Raw genomic sequence first — 20,853 nt, forward strand, 5'->3', positions numbered from 1 at the left:
AGAATCATTGTCTTGTACTCCTCCATTAGCGATATGCCAACAAGACATGAGAGTGACTTACTTGATAATTGACTGTGAATACTAATTAGATGTGTTGAAGCAGGTGCCTGTTCAAACACAGCAACGTTCCTTCCTTATCCTTTGAGCAGTACAATCAGGCACTCCTGCGGAAACGTCGGTAAACGTTTAAAAACTCGGACAAACAGAATAATTCATCCGTTGATTCAATAAAACCTCCTTCGCCCTTCAAAGAGAGTTTAAGTCCCTCCGTCCGAGATTTTTCCCTGGACGTCTTCGCGAGCTGTGAGCCACGAGCGAGCAGCGGGAGACTGAATACTTACAACGGACTAACTACTTAATAGCTACTTTAGATTTTTTTTAATGTTCTAAAATATGGTGGTAAGTGTAAAAGAAAATGGCCATTCCAAACAAATGTGACGCATAAAACATTATGCAAGTAGGTTTTACAAACCACCCGTACGTGTGTACGTAGGCTGGTACCATTAAGTATATGTATATGAGTAACCTACTGCTTATTTTCTTTTTTAGTTTCCCTCAATCATTCCAAGTAAGTACTTGAAATCGCCGATCCACCGGTGATTGAATCGCCTCCTGATTTATATTTGAGCTCGTGGGGCGGCAATTACTCGCCGAACCGGAATCATTGCCTCTGCCCTCCACTAATTAATTCCTCCCCTCTTTTAATGTTCAAAAATCGCGGCGTCTAATTAGGTTTTAATTCGTTTTATTGTACGGAGGCCGCGCAACGCGCGCGAGTTGCGAACTCCGGCGATGTCGCTGCGCCTTGTGACGCCCGCGCCGCGCGGCCGGCCGCCGTGCACGCAGTACTGTTTTATGGCCCAAACCTTTAAAGTTTGCGCTTAATAGGTAATTTTGGAAATTATTACGATTTAAATTAAAAAGTCTCTAAATAATTGGGCAGGAATATAAAACTTCCTTATAAGTAACATGAAAGAATGTGGCGTCTATTAACAATTAATTAGCATTATTAAGGAAGAAAAATCACGCTCTAAAAAGTATGAAGAGAGATAGCCGTGGTCGCAAGCTGTGGTAAGCAAAATCTTAGGATAAATTAATTGGCATACAACCACGGCTATCTTCTAAACATCACTATTCAGAAGAATTTCAGGGAATCATACTTATTTTCTTGATTCATACTTTTTAGAGCGTGATTTTTCCGTAGTCGAGTTTTAATTTTTAAACCTACTTACACATAATATAACATGTGTCCAATACGTGTTTAATGCAAGATTTGGAGATAAAACTTATCCAGAACATGTTTGAGCAGTTATGTTATCAATTCAACGTAATTATCAAGGAAATGCGGGTGTCCAGTAAAAGCAAAATAGAAAAAAAAACCCGCAAGAATGAAATCCTTTCATTTGATACCCAACACAATACCTTTTTATTTCGTTAGTTTATGTCCTCTAGAGAGCGTCACGTTAAATTTAGCGTAACGTCACATAGCCTATAACCAGCGGTCAAGACTTTCTCAAGCTTCTAGTGACACCTCATTTGTTAAATCCTGACAGGTGGTTTAGAACATAGCGGTCAAAATATAACCCTCGCCTGGCGGCAGTCGGGTGAAAAGTAACTTTTAGGGAAACGCGAACATTATGAGCAAGTCAATCGGCACCCACACCTATAACAATAGGGCGCCTTGAGCGGCGGTGTGGGCGGCGTGACGTCACGGCCGAACCGACGCGATTTTTTCCGGTGATTGGTAATCGGCGAAGTCATTAGGAAAGCCGCGCTTTGTTTTTTATCGCGCGAGGGTAATGGCGCGAAAAATGTCGTTAGCCGCAAACACCCACCCACAGAAAAAAATAAAGAATTGACAGGTAGAATTGCTAACTATATTTCAACAAAATATAATATACTTAATATCAAAATAAAAACTACTACATAAAATCCTTGTGGAACTGAAATTTGTCTAATTATAAACTGCGCTCGGAAACTCCAGCAAAACACAACCTAATTAGATCCAAACTCAAACAGATATATAATGTCGCCTCAAACTAGAGATTCAGCTTCAAATTAAGTAATACTTTTTCATTTAAAACGCGAGTTGCGCGGTATTAGCACCGCGGTCATGTCCGTCGAGGTTAACTAGTTATGTAAGGCTCGCCGCACACCAAGTACGAGCCACTTTAATATTCGCCACTGGACGTCTACAATTAACGCCTGAACAATTTCATAACTCGACTCCGCCTTTGAGCGCGCGCAAACTTTAAAAAAGTTTTTTTTTTAATATCGGCTTGCAAGGCAAAGGAAATAATAAACAAACAGCCGCCGCACAAAGAGTCGGTGGACGGAATCCTGTAATTAGATTAGTGGAGCCGTGGTCCCGATCGTATCGAGACGGGAAACTTCTTTATAATCTATCGTGGATCTCTTTTGACAACCGAGATTCAATAAAACTCATATACCTTACTTATTATTTTTTTGTATATATTATAGTACTTTTGATAAACTCGTAATGCAATGTACGTAGATATCTATAATTTCATACTTATGGTACGCAAGAATAACCCGTGTTTAAAATTATTTATTTACCAATAAGTAGGTAGGTATCTCACATTACCCTGTACCTAAATAATGAAAATTTATCAACTATTTCTACCTAACCTACCAAATAAAAAGAAAACAACGTCATATTTAACTTACAAACCAAAACATACCTACTAAAAAATCCAATCTTCGTATCGATTACATTCTAAAGGAGTGCTGGAGAGATGTAAGATGCAATTTGATAAAAAGTAGATATAAAACTGTGATAGCGACGTAAAGTATAGGTATAATGATAGCTGGGAGGTGCGCTGAGTCGGTTTTATGTAGGTGATCGACACACCCACACCTCGCTTCGAGCAATACGTGGTGGCACCACGGAGTGTGTGCGCACCTCGCGGCGACGTCGCCGGGTTACGAGCGAGCCGCGGGGCACGCCGCGCCGCACTCTTCAACAATTCGCTGTCAAACACATTTTCCAGATTGCCTTCGCTCACAGAAGTAATCTTCAAATCTAACTGGCCGTAAAGCCAAACAAGTTTCGAAGAATACGTTTATTTTTATAACTGCCATAAACGTAAAGGCTTGCGATCAATTGCGATGTTACCTACACTTCTTTTTGCATTGTTGGAATGTGTTTGTCGCTGGGATTACTATCGACGGGCGATAAATCGTGCAAGTTGTCTACTGGACATTACTGCCATCTGTCCGTGCGGTTATCTGTGACGCCGCACTTGATACATGACCAATTACTTTCAAGGGAATCGTATACTGCGACCGCTAATACATTATTTATGATACTTACTTATATTATGAGTACATTCAAACATTAATCATAAATGCACTATACCTAATTTCCTCTTGGTACACTGAATGTTTCATAGTTATAGGTGGACAAAATAACAGAACGCGCAGACACACCATCATAGTTGCCATTACTTCTGCAGTACGTATATTAACGTCTGTACCACTGGTAACGATTTCTCTAAAAAGGTTTATAACTCCATGTTAACAATATTATAATTGAGTAGCAAATTATCTCGTGACATTGCAAGTGTTAGTGAGTGTGAAAGCAATAACAGGAATAAGGCCGGGCTGTCCGCGGCCGCGTGCGTCGGGCCCCCCGCGACGACACATAAACAAGCTCTTCATCGACCACTCGTTCACTTCCATTGATTTACAGTCCACGACTGCCACGACACTACTATATGCAGATATCGATGACAATTACATTATACTTGTACTTTATAACACAATAGCATGTTTATTTTAAAAAACAATCCAACTAAATTTAGAAAATAATGCACAATATCATAATGACAATGATATTAAACATGCAATAATTTGTCACCTATTTCAAGTTTCCCTGACAACTAGTATGGCAGGTCGTTTGCCTCTTGCGGTAATGGGGAAAACATGGATCGATAAAGTTTTAATTAAGTATGCAACACACGGACAAATGTGTCGCATCTCACATTGGCCGTTACTCCTCGTAACACGGGAGGAAAACCTCACTCAAGGGCGATGTTACATCATCCACGCTCAGGTTTAAAAAATATAGGCCACCGAAGAATATCTATCATTATGATACCACCAGATACGCAATTAATTATATTGGTTATTTACTAGAGTAACATGAATTGCGTAGGTAAGTGGAACAAACATGTTTGCGCACCCCGTGACCCCGGAGCAGGCGCACGTCAGCTGCTCACACGAGAGGAGGAAAATTTTAACTGATAACAGATGCGCGTTACAGATGCTCGTTAATTGTGATTCAATGAACTCGCCCTGTGAAGCTGAGCAGCTTGATGTGGGTGAAACTAGTATCAGTACGTAATGGGTTATGTCAGCGCTGTGCCGGCGAGCGGCCGCCGGGGGCTATCTTCAAAGCGCGTCATAAGCCCGTCACTATCAGCAGCTCGCCCCTTTATATCCGAGCCTCACCTCCCGCACCAATAAAACTTATCGCGTTTTTGTTCTTACCTACCTCACATGCTGGCTCCTACCACCCTCATATTCTACTCCTCAGACCCGTATTCCTCCTTGATAGAGTCCAATCTCAAACAAGGTACGCGCAAGTATCCACGACATTGACCGAGGAGCTCGGACGTGCGGCGACGCGCGAGATGATCTAAATAGGCGGATTCCATTTTATGAAGGTAGTTCCAACTATCACGAGAAATCTCGACAGCTTTGCTAAAACTAGTAAAACCCGAAACACTTCGAAAGAATATCTATAAGCTTGCAACAAGTAACTTTAAATTAAAAATATTACATATTTGACGGGGACATTTACAACAATAATAGTGTTACGCTACTAATCGTCAAGTCATATGACGATGCCTCAAATCTGTTTCCAATGCAGAATAGTTGATGTATCTAAATACCTATATGGTTAATTTAGCAAAATGAACCAGAAACCCCTTACCGTTTATTGTAATATTAAATTAATAGTAAGGTCGCACACGGCGGGCGGGCGCGGGCGAGGCAGATTGTGCGTGTTCTTGCGAGGAGAAGATAAATGTACCGGCAGCAGCGCGCAGGTGCGGCCGCCGCACAGTGTCGCGAGCCCATACAAAAGTTTACGAAAAATATTTAGATAATAATTTTGTAACAAGTTGTGGATATTTAGTGTTTTAATAATAAAATAATATTAAAAAAGGTTTTTGCGATGGAAGTTAGATAAAAAAAAATGCTATTTTTAGCCACAATTTTTTTTTCATAATAAGGTTCTAAAATAAATAATCGATAATATCTTCATCAATTTGTTTTTGCTGTATGTTACGCATTTTGTTACGAATAGATGATATTAAAGGGTCTGATGTTATAAGCATCATGACCATTAAATCTTTGTTACATTTTTCTCTAGAAGATTTACGCGTGTGATGCTTGCGTAAAAATTCTCGAGTCTTTATGTCTGCCTTCTAAGGCATCTTCAGAAAATTGACCAACAGGCAACGGCAAAGATTAAATTACTTCAGCTCCATGAATGAGAACCTTATGTATGGACATCGGCATGTAATACCAAGAATACAAACTCATGTACTTATAGGGTTTTAGTCTCAGCAAGTAACTCTTTGAATTTTTCTAAATTGTTTTTTTTTTGCCACTTGACAATATTCTGTTAATCATAGAAAACTTGACGATTAGATTTTTATCAACTCCTGTGATTTCAGAGTTTAGTTCTGGATGTCTAAAGAATGTCCGAGCAGTATTACCGTCATTTGTCGACCCATATTCGGGCTTAGGCTTGTCAACGAGAAGACCCATTTTTTCTTTAAACTCATTTTGTATCCTTTTTTTATTATTTTAAATGTTAATTCGGCAAATGTTAATTCACTGGGATCTCTGCCTTCTACTAAGTCTGCAACTCTCCGCTTCTAAAAAGCTAGATTTAGTTCGTTGAAGTCCTTGCATGGCCTTCCTCGTTTTGAACTATGAACCTGTGATGTGTCTATGGATTGTTTACTACGTAGGTAGCTAATATCGTCTTCTCTTAACTTAAAAGCATTGTTGAGAAAGGCACTATATTTTTTTCTTAATGTTATTTCACTTCTGTAAGATACTCTCCAATAATTAGCTACATTTAAACAAAACAGTCACTGACTTTCGGATACTTGACTGAATATCAGACAGGAGATTCTTCTAATTCGTAAACCTCCAAAACATACTTGAATAGTGGCGGAATTTTGCTTGTTGGGTCAGCTTGGAGCCACTTCTCAAACAATTCATTATTTAGTAGCTGGTGACCTATTGTAAACAAAAGTTAATAAATCAAGAATGTGCAAACAAAAGCAGATCAAACTTTGTCAATAGTAAATATACACTATAGGCTATACAATATCAAAAAATTATAGACATGATTTGACATGATTTTTTTTAAATGCATCTCGAACCTAAAATTAATTATTTTTTTGCCAAAACTAAGAAATGGTGAAATCTTACTCATTGCTTCCGAGAATTTTGCACTTTGATCACTTAGTAGATCAGTATAAACACCAATTAATAAAATAATAACAATAAAACAATTGAAATCCAACTAATACCTCAACAAAACAACCACCGAACACAGTAGAAATTCGTTGAACAATTTTATGATACGTCAACATACCAATTAATGAAGCTATTTTTCTAAAGATTATAGAAGATACATCGATTAAAATATTAAACTTGTGTACTATGGGTATTTGAGATAGTGTTACCATAATTAGAATATCCATTTTTTAAAAACGATAATTTTGATTTTTCGTAAAGGGACGCGACACTGCGCGCCGGGGCCGCGCGCACCGCCGCCGCCGCGGTCAGCCGCCGCGCGTGCCATCATGCACGGAATTAATATCTAAACGCACCCTCAGATAAATCTAAGGTGGAGACGCAGGTGCTCTGACCATTCCTTCTCATATGGGTTCCGTATTTAACAGAGTAATTTAGATACTGATCAATTCAGTTCACAACAGGATTTAAATAAATATAATGTTTGTAAGCAGGTACTTAGGTTGGAATTATATAAATACATGTAATTAATACTAGGTTATGAACTCACGCTAGTGTAAAATACTAGTAGAACTAGTAGATAGTGCTACTGTGATTGGAATACAACTTAGGGTATTTTGTGTCTTAAGTCAAGACAAACAAACACTTGATATGAGAAACAGCATGGTATAACGTTCCAAAATTTTTATAGTGTATCGCCAAAGCCATGGCAACAATATATGTAATTAAGTATGTAGAATTACACGATGTAATGTACAAGCCAGCGCGTGAGGCGCCGGCGGTGCGGTGGCGGCGCGTGTCCCTCTAATTGTTGTTGATAATTTGTTGGCGCCTCGCGAGCCTCACGCGGCAAGGTGATATTTTAACGTACCCGCATTTAAATGTAAATGTGCAAACTTCCTCCCCGGGAGTTTTGACGGCTACCTACGCACATAATTTTCCCTGTCCAAGTTATAAATTTTCCGTGACCCGTGTTGTGATTTGAATCCACGATCACATCTACATTTTAAGTGTCTTGTTAAAATTAATTTCGACGAAAGCGCTTAACTCGAGTAAAGGAAATTGTGGAACGGCGGTGTAGATAGCAGCGGCGTAGTCGGAAATAGAGGTAGCTTAATAGACATTGAAAGTGAACAGAACGTGAGTGGACAAATTGGAGCGGCCGGGTGACGGGGCCGCGCGCCGCCCGCTCGGCCGCGGCGGTCGGCGCCGCCCAAGGAAAGGGAAATGTCCATAAACAACAGGCGACTCCGGCCCAATTAATAAAGCAGCCAACACTGAAGTAGGGCAATTAATTCTGTGCCTTCGGAGATTTTAATAGTTCACATAAATCAGAGCGCGCGAGCGGCCGGTGGGTTAATCGTCGTTTAATATGCCGGACCGGGGCCTATCGCGACCCGCCAAACTATCTCCTAACAAATATATTGCCCTCTGCCAACTGATAAAGCACGATACGTGATACGGAAGCCTCCAATTTGCTTGGATTTTTCCTCTAGTTTTCCTTTGTCCGAGTAATTTTGGAGGATCCCAGTTTGGCGGCCGAACACGTGTGGCGGTTTAATATTACACATGGCATGTAATAAACTTGGGGGGCCATTAACAAATTTAATATCGACCAATGAAATTGTTAAAAAGTTATGAAATCGTGTGAGAGCTCGTGAACTGATGCGCGCGCCACGTGTAGCGCCAGCAGCTGAGGAGCTCGCAGGAGCTGCAGCCGGCCCTTGCTGCGGGTATTCAATTCGATTATGCATATTTAGAACACGGCGGACAGCTCCGAAATTCAATTCAAGCCAGACTTCACTTCTCGTTAAGTGGTTATATCCCCTCTAACAGTGGACAGAGGCCAGAATGGACACTAAACACAAGGTGCGGGGCGCGGGGGGCACGGGGGAGAGGGGTGGGGGGTAACAGGCGGCGACACCTCTGGATATTGAATTTGCGGCGACGTTCAATTGTTATCTGCGCTGCAAGGTCGGCCGCCTCTCAGGTACTACAGCCCTTTCTTCTCCACTAGGGTTGTCATTTTTAGGAATCACCTCATGATAATTATACGGTATTACAAGTCAAATAATTAGGATGTGTCCTGAGGAGCGCGTAACCCAGTTATACTTGTTGATTAATTGATGGCAATACGGGATAAGGATGTTATACGTTAGATGGTTGGCCCTTTAGTAGCATCCATACGAGTCCTTCGTGCTTCGGAAGGCACATAAAATCCATATCGGCTATAAACACACTCGTTAGGCCAAATCGTAGGCTTGAAAACTCTAGTGGATACGTTAGCTACTAGCTCAACCTCGTCCGCCAACCATCAGTGGCACAGCGTGGAGGAGAGCAAGCACAGGTGGTCAGCCCTGAGCGCAGCGGCTCGCAACAGCGGTCATTGGTCAATTTATTTCTTGCACCGAACCGGCGTCCAGCGCCCGGCACCCGGCACCCGGCACCCGGCGGCCGGACCGCAGTTATCATGATTGAATTAAGTAACAGGGCCGAGTGCCGTCGCAGCCGTGATTTAGAGCCGCCATTGTCCCACCTCACGGAGCCGGCAAAAAGGGAAGCCGAATTTTAATGTGGGAATGTGCGGCTGCCCCGTTCCGATCCTCGTTTGTCCGATAGCCCAAGTTTATTTAAGGTTAATTTGGACGGGTTGATTTGAGCGGTCAGTTCTAGTTTATGATCTTGTTCGATTGGGGTTAGTTGCCAACCGGTAATATCGTGATTGTTGGACCGATTTTGTTCGAAAACAATGTCTTGATTAATTCAACTGAATGTAACTTAGTTTACTGTGTAAACCTTGTCTCAAAGTGAACTAACAAAGTTATCTTAAACCTGAGTTGCGTGGGCAATAATGTTAGAAATATAGTATTGGAGGTGTTAGTGTCGGACGTAGCTGTCTCGTAGCACGTAGCAGCGCGGCCTGCTACGCTGCGGCGAGTGCCTTGCTACGGCGGCTGCTACAATACAACCACTCGACCCTACCCGCGCGACACTTGCAAACTTATCACTTAGGAGAGTTAAACAATTCACGTGCACCCCCGGTCGTCCAATTATGAAATAGTATGTAGGTATTGTTAAATCTTATTAAAACAACAACTATGAAAGTATCAAAATAAGATCAAACTTAACAATACCTACCTACGTCATTGTATAGAAAATATTACTAATTACTGTTTTTGTGATCTAACAGTTGTGATAGGAAGAATAATTGTCTCACAAAGCTCGACTGGTATAATACAATTTGGAAAAACATTCCTCATAGAGATAATGATAATAATCTCCTCATTTTCATTCAGGAGCGGGTCTATGGAGAGCAGTCGCTAAGTAGGTACAAATAATCCATAATTTATTACAATAACTAGACATTGGGCCGCATTTGCATACAATATCAATAGAGCTGAGGAACAGAGCTACATAAAAGTGAAGCATCCAATCCGGCCCACGTCAATGGCAGAGTTACATCAAATTATTCCATTCCATTTTAGACGAAATGTATACAGAGCAAACATGAAAAGAGAACAAAATTAAGCATTACAGCGGGATGCGAGCCACGAGCGCCAGCGGGGGAGGGCGCGGGCGCGGTCGCGGGGAACACGCACCGCTACACAAGTATACAAAACAGCTGCGCAAATTTTAAACTAACTATAAATACCCCGAGAGCCGTGCCGCTGTTAGCCACAACAAATGATAACTATTTAAATAAATGCACGGACAATACAATATTTTACTTCAAACATAACCACATATTACTTGTTCTCCTGCATAAACCTCAGACATTAGGTAAAAACGTAACTACAAAGCTAGTTTCTTACAATGCCGTTATATTTTGTCAACATAACGATAATTACTTCTCACAGACTACAATTTTACTTGAGAGAGTCGCAGAGTGCTGATTTTAAATAGGTAATTACCACTACAGCACTGGAACAAGAAATCAATTAAACGTAGAATAAAAAAATATGGCTTAAGTACTTGAAAGAGTTTGATAGAAGAAAACCTTGTAGGATGTAGGATTGACCTGATTGGAAAGCAGCTATAATGGGTTCTAATTTATTTATTTATTTAAATGTACACAATAAAACAGACAAGGACCATACACATAAAACAGATAATACAGGTAAGCTTATCTCTAAACAAATTGTATTTTTAGTAAGTATTAAGATTTAATAAATAAATAAAAAAAGAGATCCGTAATAATCCGTATTCGCGTAACTTTCTGTTATAATTCTGCAAACTTAAATTATCAATGTTGATAAAAGTGCAATTCATGAGAGTGTATTACATTTGTTTGTGGTGTTTGCACCACAGTCGCAGCGATCGGCGGGCGGCGCGGGGCGGCGGCGGCGGCGGGGGCGGCGGGGGACATCAATAATCCTCCTTGTTATTCTTATGCAAATGCCCACGGTACCATAATAAGTGGAACGCGAATCACCAGACGTTATACAGATTGGAAGAATTCGTTGACAGCCGCCGCGAGCACACTACCCGCTTGCACAACGCGGACGCGCAACAAATAAGTATTATTAATTATCAGATATTGATATTGGTGAGCCGTGGTAGCATAGTTAGTAGAACGCTTGCCTCTTACTTTGAGGTCGCAGGTTCGAACCCAGCACAGAAAACAGGCCAGGCCAGGCCTAAAACAGTTACTGTCGAATTTGTTTTCGAATTCATGTTTGCATCATAAATGATTATCACGTGCTCAGCGGTGAAGGTCATCGTGAGGAAACCCACATTCCCGAGAATGCATTTTTGGGAGTATGTGACCTAACCTGTATTGGGATGGTTTTCCCTTCGCGGGTTCGAAGGTCAGACAAGCAGTTGCTTCTGTAAAAAAACCGGACCTGACAAATCTTCAGGTTGAGTAAGCGGACCCTGTGAAAAACGGGATAATGCTAGGGAGATGAATTTAAAAGACATTGAAAATGAAAGTATGGTTTAGTAGGCACTGTGGTTTATATTTTATATTTGGTTTATCAAAATTTGCCGTTTACCTATATCCTATCCCTAATTATCTAGTTTTAGTTTGCATTTTATATGTAGGTGTAAGTAATTTTAAAACGTCTGACTTTGTTGTCAACTGTTGTAAAAGTGATGTTAACCCCCCGTGTGGCGCGGCGCGCGGGCGCGGACGTGCGTGCAGACAGAATGTGCGCTCGTAATGTACGAGCGAGTCCAATCAGCGACGTCATGAGCTCGCGACAACCAATCTGGGTTTATATCGGCAACCGTTCAACCTCCGCAACCTCCACCCTGGACCGTGGAACTACAGCATTATTTAAATTTCAACTTAATGAACCGCTATCGATCAGTGACGTGTGACCCTCGATATAAACATTGCCAACATATGCGAAATCACAACATAATAATTATTATTAAATATTCTGACGAAATGCGTCGCTGTGATTGCACAACCACTACGCATTTACCTTCTGTTTCAAATGAATTCGTTTACCCGTTATTCATTTAGATTACGCGATATAACAAACTATTAATTGTCTAAAACTTATTCTCTGGCAAATAGATCAACGTAAAGTTCTATAATTAATTACAAATGATATATTTTTGTTTTGTTTCTAAATGACAGAAACTTTTATTATCAAATATAATTCTGGAAATAATTGGTAGTCATTGTTTGCGGGCGGAATGAACGTGGAAGGAAGTGCACACAGACTCGCGTGCACATATACACACACACACACACACACACACAGCAGGCAGGTCTCACTATCAGCAGCAGCGGGTACAGGCCAAGGCGCACACGCAACGACCTCTGTCACACACATAGGTACGCAAATAATTATCTATTATGTTTGTTACATTATACGCCACCTTTGCAAAACCAGGAACTTAAAGGTTTACGATCAGTGAAATGGTTCAACAAATTAGAAAGTCAATCCTCCTTAGAATGCACTCATGTGCTATACTTTTCCTTTGTTCGGCTATTCTCTTTTCCCTTTTTCTCGTTAGATGCGTGCAAGGAGGTTTCTCTCTCTCCCAATGGATACCTCTCGTCACGGAAGGAAAGAACGAAGTAAGCATCGAACAAAACTCGATATATAGGAACGACGTATGAATGGCACTGGCTGGACGTAGGTGCGCGATAACCGCCATGAATGAGTGCCGCTGATAACCCACACACACGAGCTGGTTGCAGCACACACACCGCCGACACAACCAGCAGAGTTGATAGGCTATCAGGGATTTACCGCCGACGTGTCGGTACTTACAGCGGAATAGAGACGTTAGATAATGGTTAAACACAATTATACTTATCGCTTAAAAGAGTAAATTATTGTATGAGTATTTCTCTCTCTGTCTCTCTCTCTCTCTCTCTCTCCATGTCTAAGGATCGTGATCAGCATCACGGTTGCATCTGGTGCGGATGATCTGCCTCCACTGGATCCTGACTCTTACTACCGTGTACAATTTAGCGGACGACGAATCTTCCTGTTGATCGGTCCATCTTTTGCCTTCCGTATTTCCAACCACAATTAACTTTTCCATATTTTCCCCCCTACGTATTGTGTGGCCACAGTATGAAATAATGCGTTGTTGGCATATGGTAGACGAGCGAGTTTTTATTTGGAGCGAGGTCAAGATCGATGCATTGTTGCGCATTCTTAGCACACCTACGTCTCCAACACCATATCTCGAATCCATCAATCATTATGTCTTACTCGAGTTAGGATTGTTCACGTTGGGCATTATACGTATAATGTTTTAAAGCTAATTACACATACATGTAAGAAAAAAAAATATAACAAACAAAACATCCTATTTACATTTCTGTGTACACTCCGGTGTCACATTTGTGAGTTTAGAGTGGCTAAATGTCACGGCACGTAATAGGGTAACCAGCGCTGAGAGAGACAATAACTCGCGCTGTTGCAGAGGACTGCAATTTTGTATTGAACCGTGAAACCATCGACCAAGTCACAGACGACCAGGTCACCGTGGAGTGGTCGCTAGCGCGTTCAGCGGAGCCGCATCAATAAGCTTGCGTAACTCCGCTGTAAACAAAGTTGCGTGTGCGCACACCAATCACACTAATTGCGTTACACACTCCATTCACTTACCAATTTATTCACGTGGGCAATCTACCAGTAGGTACGTGTCCCTCGCTTTGTTTCTTAAATTACCCACATTTGACAGCGATGTATGTAATGCACACTTTTATGTATAGTAGGTACACCTACTTAGCACCCAACAAACGTATCAATTTACTATGTGGGTCAAAAACAAAGTAACGATTGAGTCCTGCATCCAAACGGGATGTAGGAGCAAGAAGTGTAAAAACCCCTGATAAAACTAACCGCAACGGTCACTGCTACAAGATTAATGTACAAACAATACTTCATGTTAATTATTATTTAAACCTTACTTCAGGTCAATATAGGTATAATATTTACAATTTACAATTTAGTTTCTGAATATACATACACACAAAAAACTCCCACTTAAACATAAATATAACTTAACAATTTGTAAATTTCACACAAATAATTATATTAGACTCAACTTGTGCAAAATAAATGGAACTTTGCTGCGATAATGACAACAACTGAAAATGATAAAAGTAATAACAAAAATGAAACATTAATCTAGAATATTGTATTTATCTCGGAAGCAGGTTATTGGCTTCTTGTTTTAGTTATTGCGTCGTAATTTAATTTGTGAACCTTGCGAGAATGAGGCCGCGCGGGGCGAGGCTGTGTCACCTCGCGGCGCGGCGCGGGCGCAGGCGACTGTGAGCTCTATGTCGGGGCAGTAGAGCGGGCCCGGCGCGCGGCGCGGCGCCCTGCGCTGACGTCAATCGGTACCCTACTTGTGTGCGTATTATCTGTGGCGGCGGAGGTGAAGGATCGAAGACGCAACGTTCACGTGTTGGATATCACCGTACTTCTAGGAACACGATATCTACTTGATTGATTGCTCTTTATCTCCCTATCTGCGCCGTTTAATTACCTGGCTACAGAACACGCTTTGTCAACTTCGCTATGTGCATTTCAATAAGTAGGTGTTGTATCACCGTACGATAGTGCATTAAAATTAATGTTCACAGTATAAACGGCATTTGCTCGGAACCCATAAAATAAAATCACCTGTTTACACGCTCTTTGCACTGAGAATGTTAACGGACCACAAAATTTCCATTAGGTTTATGTCAATGGTCGGCGAGTGCTCGTTGTCCGCTCCGAGCTTTCAAACTGGTGTCATCGGCAAATACTAGTTCACCATACCAGATGATAATGTCGGATATTGTACCAATCCTGTACAACACATTTTACCAAGAATTGTAAATGCTATATGCAAAATTACAATTAAATTAACAAAAGTCAGTGGAATACTCTCCTGACAAAGCTTTTGTTCAGCCCATGTACAATTAGTAGCAAAATAACACTGTGAGGTACCTGTCCACATATACACCCTAACTACCGAAAACAAATTGTAGTCTTGAAAGTTCTCACCAAGATAAAAAAAGCAAGAAGAAGCTGACTTTATTACTCATTTTATTGTACGATATATGTTGATAATTGTCCTTCGATACTTATACGCATTAGTCACTGGAGAAACCCGTAACCACAGTTTCAATTGAAATTAATTTTACAATATAATGTATTTTCTTGCAACACCACACATATCTTCTCATAATAATTAGTTTGAAATACCTACAAATAAAAGATGGAAGTAAGTACCTACTAATCAGATTTTCAACAACATTTCAACTGTCGAATTGGCTTGCAGCCATGAAAAAAGTGCATGATTGCGGCAATGATAGTCATGAATCATCTGAAACACGTATCGAGCCTACCTACTTAGGTAAGGAGGCAAGCTTCCTGAAGTGTACCTAGTCTTGCGCCATAAAACCTGCACTGAACCGTATAACGCGTTAAAAAATAAAAATACGTACCAGCAATACGTACACGCGGCAAGCCCCACTACGTAGAGAAACTAGCGGAACACGAGTGAATTTCTTTCCCAACTAACAGTACACCGCGCCAAATTCGGAACGCATTAATTTTCACCAAAGAACGGAAATGAAAAGCGAAAAAAGAATGGCAAGTGAAATACAAAAGGCTGAGGCGGCGGCACGGTGAAGTGAAACTGCATTAACGATTCATGGAACATAAAGTTCAGCCTCGCTCCCCAGCCCCCGCACCCCGCCCCGCGGGCCACGGCACCCAGCAGCGTCGCCAGCTCGAGGTGTCTACTGGACCAACATGACTGATTTGATCGCTTCAAAAGCTTGGACTCGCAGTCAGGTGAACAGTTGTGGGTGGAACAGACTCGCGTGGCCGAGTGCTAAACTAACTAAGATTTCGCCAAAGTTGTTGGAAGCGACGGCGGCGTGTTACCATGATGCGTTCGGTATTTACTTTACCTGCAACTCCGTCGATCTGTCAAATCTGTTATCGCAAATACTTCGTGCTATATTATTTTAAAAAATATTTGAGGCGAAATCAACCTGTGTGCGAGTAGACAAATAGAACTACAAATTAGGTGCCATTAACCGCAAAAGCGCAAATAAAAACAGTGGTAGCTGTACTTTGTAAACAACACTACCACTAACTTTGGAGTAGTTAGTTCATAATGGCTCATAAAACGATTAAAAAAATGCAAATTGAAAATGGAAGTGAGGGTGCGGTGTAGAGTGGAGACGGCGCGCGCGCCGCTGGAGCTGCGGCGGCCATGTTGTCGCGCCGGAAGCAGCGTCGCGTCGCCCGCGCGTCGCCCGCGGCTGCCCCTGTCGCCCGCGCGTCGCGCACCTCGCCGCCCCGCGGGAAACTGGCAATAACATATCCAACTAGCGCGACTCAGCCTGAACATACTCTTGAATTGCTGTTGCGTCACGTGCCAAATACTTTTTACATGTTGTTACTCCAGACTTACGACCCGTATAATAGCACAGCGGTTACTTCACGGCACTTGAAAATGAAGCACGGTAATAACCTAAGCAGAGATATTCACTTCGGTTAACTGTTTATTGCAGTGACACAGACGCGCAACAGTCTGGTCTATGTTGCAATTATATAAATTATGTTTTAACAACAAAATATATAATAAGTATCTAGCTATGGAACTTAGGTATTAAATTAATATATTTTGTGTGACAGTACCTAAATATTGCTGAAATCATTAAAGTGTCACTTTTGCCATTCACGGCGTAATGCGCTCTAGGGTGTGTTATAATTAATTAACACATTAACAATAGTGGAGATTCGGAACCCCAGTTTTTATGAGATGCCAACCATTTTAGACAAAGGAGGTTCATAAAATAACTTTTGGCTCGGCATTGTGAGTGGTGTGAGCGGTAAGTGCACACTATGCTGTATTAACTAACGCGACACTACTCCTGTACACGACGTGGACTATACTTAGATACACTATAACAGATGTAACAGTTAGCAGAAATTATACATTAACGTAGGACAACCAAATAGCTTAACCGAAAACGTGATGGCTAGCGAACTATCCTCAAATGTTAAAACGAACAACACGAGTATAGCCCAAGAAGAGGAATGAAATTGAGTAAGTAGTGAGCTCAGAGAGCCAGCAGTATGTTGCCCGTAGAACAATTCAATCGGAACAGAAGGTGAGGTGCAAATCGGCGAGTTTGAACCGCTGCCAATCCGAGATGCATCGCCGCACACACACCGCCCGCCGGCGCTCCACACGATCAGTTCATATCACTATTACTCAACAATTTCACTAAAATTATTCAAATCTAACATTTGCCAATCAAAAGCAATGATAGAGATTTAAACACTTACAGCCTGTCCAATGCTATCATAATTTACGACAACAGAAATAAACAGATTAATAACAAAGAGCATTACGTACCTTTGTATTTTTATCTACTAACAAACAAGTTATTTACGACCCTTGCATCTCGTGACTATTTCGCAAAAGCCAGTTATAATGCTGTGAAGACTATTACTTTGACACTTCCAACGAAACAATGCTTCTTCCAGACCATCTGGCGACAACCTGTATTGTCATAAAGTTACATTGAACATATCTTTATGTAACCTGAGCTCTACTGCCTTGACAGTAGAGTTGTCTGTAAGAGTGCAATGACGGTGGTGATTGTTTAGGGCAAGGCAGGGTGCAGTACAATTAGCGATTGTTGGAGGTGGCGCGGCTGGTCGCCACATGTCCGGCGTCCGGCGTCCGGGCCGGCCGGTATACGTGTCACACCGCATAACACACAAAAGATCTCACACACAATGCATCGCAAAAACTAATTCATTTATAATTACATGGGTCGCTGTAAAGGCAAGACAAACAGATTTAACACATACGTGTGAAAGATGCGTACAAATAAAAAAGACATTTAAACATAATCAAGGCAGATCCAGAATCGTCACCATTTATTTGGAAACAAAGCGTACAATTAAAATATAGGTTAGGCAGCAGTTGTGGTTATCAGTTCACCTTATTTTTTGTCGGTCCCCAGTGGTGGGAGCTGACGTGCCGGCCCATCTACCGCTCCGCCGCTCCGCCGCGATAACCCCGCAAGGGCCCGTCACTCACTGATACTCTTGTTTTTATATACTTTTTTACGTCCAGCTTACCCGCACTGATAGTTATAATTTAAATAAACTAAACGTTTCCTCTTTACGATAATACCTCACTGATAGATAACACTAATCAATTGTCGAGTAAAATAACAAAACGTGTTTAGGTCTGCATTTCTGTCGATCATTATTGTAAGACCTAAATAATTTCGTACCTATACTTGTCCTGTCCGTGTAATATGGCTTTACAGTTAGCAAAGTTAGTCACTAATATATTGTGCAAGGTACTGAAATAAACAGGCCGAGTGTAATTATAGCACAATGGGTAGTGAAGGTTCCCAGAGTACTAATATGTTATTACCTTGTAATAATGAGCAAAGGTCACAATAGCCGTAGCATGCGGGCCCGGCCACGCGGGCGTACAATCGCGCCGATATCGGTTACTGATTACACTGATATTCGTATTTGTCGATATTTATATTGTATTAATACAATAAAATAAAAATATCTACAAATACGATACAATACACATAAGAAACGTATCACTTATTTAAAAATAGTTTAAAAATTATTATTATTATTTTAGGCTTCCATGAATTTGCCTAGGACTACATAATATCAATATTTCCTGGAGGTTTGATATACATACTTATATGTACTATTTTTTTTAATGTGTGATAAAAGATGTGGAGACGAGAATTGGGAAAGGGTTGCCTTAGATGGTTTGGATGTGTAGAGGGAATTAATAAAAATTAAAATTAAAAGTAGATTACAAAAATAATTTTCAAATCGGGTGGAAGAGGAAGGCCTAAACGAACGTACCGTGATCAGATCAAGAATGTTATAAAAAAAGCTAGGTCAGGACTATATCGGCGAGCATGCTCGAAGACTGATGAGAATGGAAGAAGCAAAAGTTAGGATCGTAGTAAGTGGAATTTCGTATTTTCTGTCTACCCAAGCGGAAAATAGGCTGGATCTTATTATATGTTTGTATTTTAAATGTCCTATTAGAGTATTACTTACGCAGTATAACTATTTAGTATTCTGTAGTGCTACATAAATACGAGTACATTATGTACACAGTTAGACAAATTAGTTAAGTATATAATCGTTTTTATTTTGAGTGTACTTAATCGTCTGATGTATAAATACAAAGTACTTATTACACCTTACCAATAATTAAACTGAAATCAATACCTACTTGCAATATCATGTTTTCTTTTTATAATGAATGTTGTGTTTACTTTTAATTGGCTATCACATAAGTACTGTTTTACCTTGTTTAACTGTGTCCTAACTAAATGTTATAATGTGCATAGCTGTCCCATTATGCCCCATAGTGATCCATTAATAAATAAATAATATCAAATAATGTCGTTTACGTCAGTCACAGAAAAACCCAGAATTCCTTGATTGGATCAAATATAAGTTTACTTACCAGTAATTCTATTCCGGTAATTGTTTAACAAAGACAGGCAATTGAGTAAACAGAGTGTAAGTTCCTAATAAACAATGAACAACGAAAAGGTAACCTTACCTGTGCGCTCGCGGCGACCGCGCGGTGTAGCGGCTCGCCAGATGTGCGCACGAATGTTATTGCAGGCCGTGGGAGACACTCACAACCAGACTATATGCACTGTATCATTCCACCACTATTTACATAAACAACTATTATAATAAGTATTTGCATATATCAATTGTTTAATGTACTTCCCACTTCAGTGTCCTATTCCTCATACCTATTCGCATAACTTAGTACAACATTGAGTAACTTTCCACAGTAGAGTTATCTTGAATATTAAGATGACCAAGGCATCTACTATAAAACTTAATAAATGTAAATGACAATCATAATTGTAAATTACAACGACTTCTTCTTCTTATCGTGTGGGTTGTGAGGTGGAGTACCAACCTCATCACCCCTGGTGTCAGGGTTACTATTGAGCCGCCTTAGGCCCCTGACATGGCTCATGGTAACGACTACTTACTTACATCAGTAAGTAGTAACCGGGACCAACGGCTTAACGTGCCTTCCGAAGCACGGATCATCTTACTTTCGGACAATCTGGTGATCAGCCAGTAATGTCCTAACCAAACTAGGAACCACAAAGTAATTTTTGTGATATGTCTCCACCGGGAATCGAACCCGGGACCTCCGGATCGTGAGCCCAACGCTCAACCACTGGACCACGAAGGTCGTTAGTAGACTTATTATTAAATATAATTACTGACAAAACGTCTTGCCTCTTACTAACATTGAGTTTTTAAGATCTTAATTGTTTGAAAATATACTTACCTAGAGTTAGTTATGTCAAAAAGCGTATAAGCACTGCACAAGTGCTACAATGTAACATTCGTGTCAGGATGAGTCACATTTATTTATAAACCACTTAATTCCCGCTCGGAGACCGAATAAAGTACAAATGTTATAGACCACTGCCACACCGGCGCACACGCAGTGTGAAAGCTCTTGCTTGTACACTCGCGGGCAGTATCGCCTACTTGCCATACACCGGCTATCATGTGAGTCGTTTTCATAACAGACCTTACTAAACCCAATAAGGTACCAGGGTAAAATCGTATTAAAATACAATCGCAATCCAGACCACCTCAGACCTGACCAGGAACTGAACCTATGTCATTAAAACAATACCTACTGGTATATATAAGACACAGGTTCACAGTAAACTATTTGTATTTTTATATTTTTTATTGTCATCATCATTAATTTAAGAGCCACGCTCGTGTCGGTGTAGCATTCTCCATTCTTGTCTATCAATGGCCTATTCTTCCACTTCCTTATAAGACA

The sequence above is a fragment of the Pectinophora gossypiella genome, chromosome 9 (genome assembly GCF_024362695.1).
Source record: "Pectinophora gossypiella chromosome 9, ilPecGoss1.1, whole genome shotgun sequence".
Taxonomy (NCBI): Eukaryota; Metazoa; Arthropoda; class Insecta; order Lepidoptera; family Gelechiidae; genus Pectinophora; species Pectinophora gossypiella.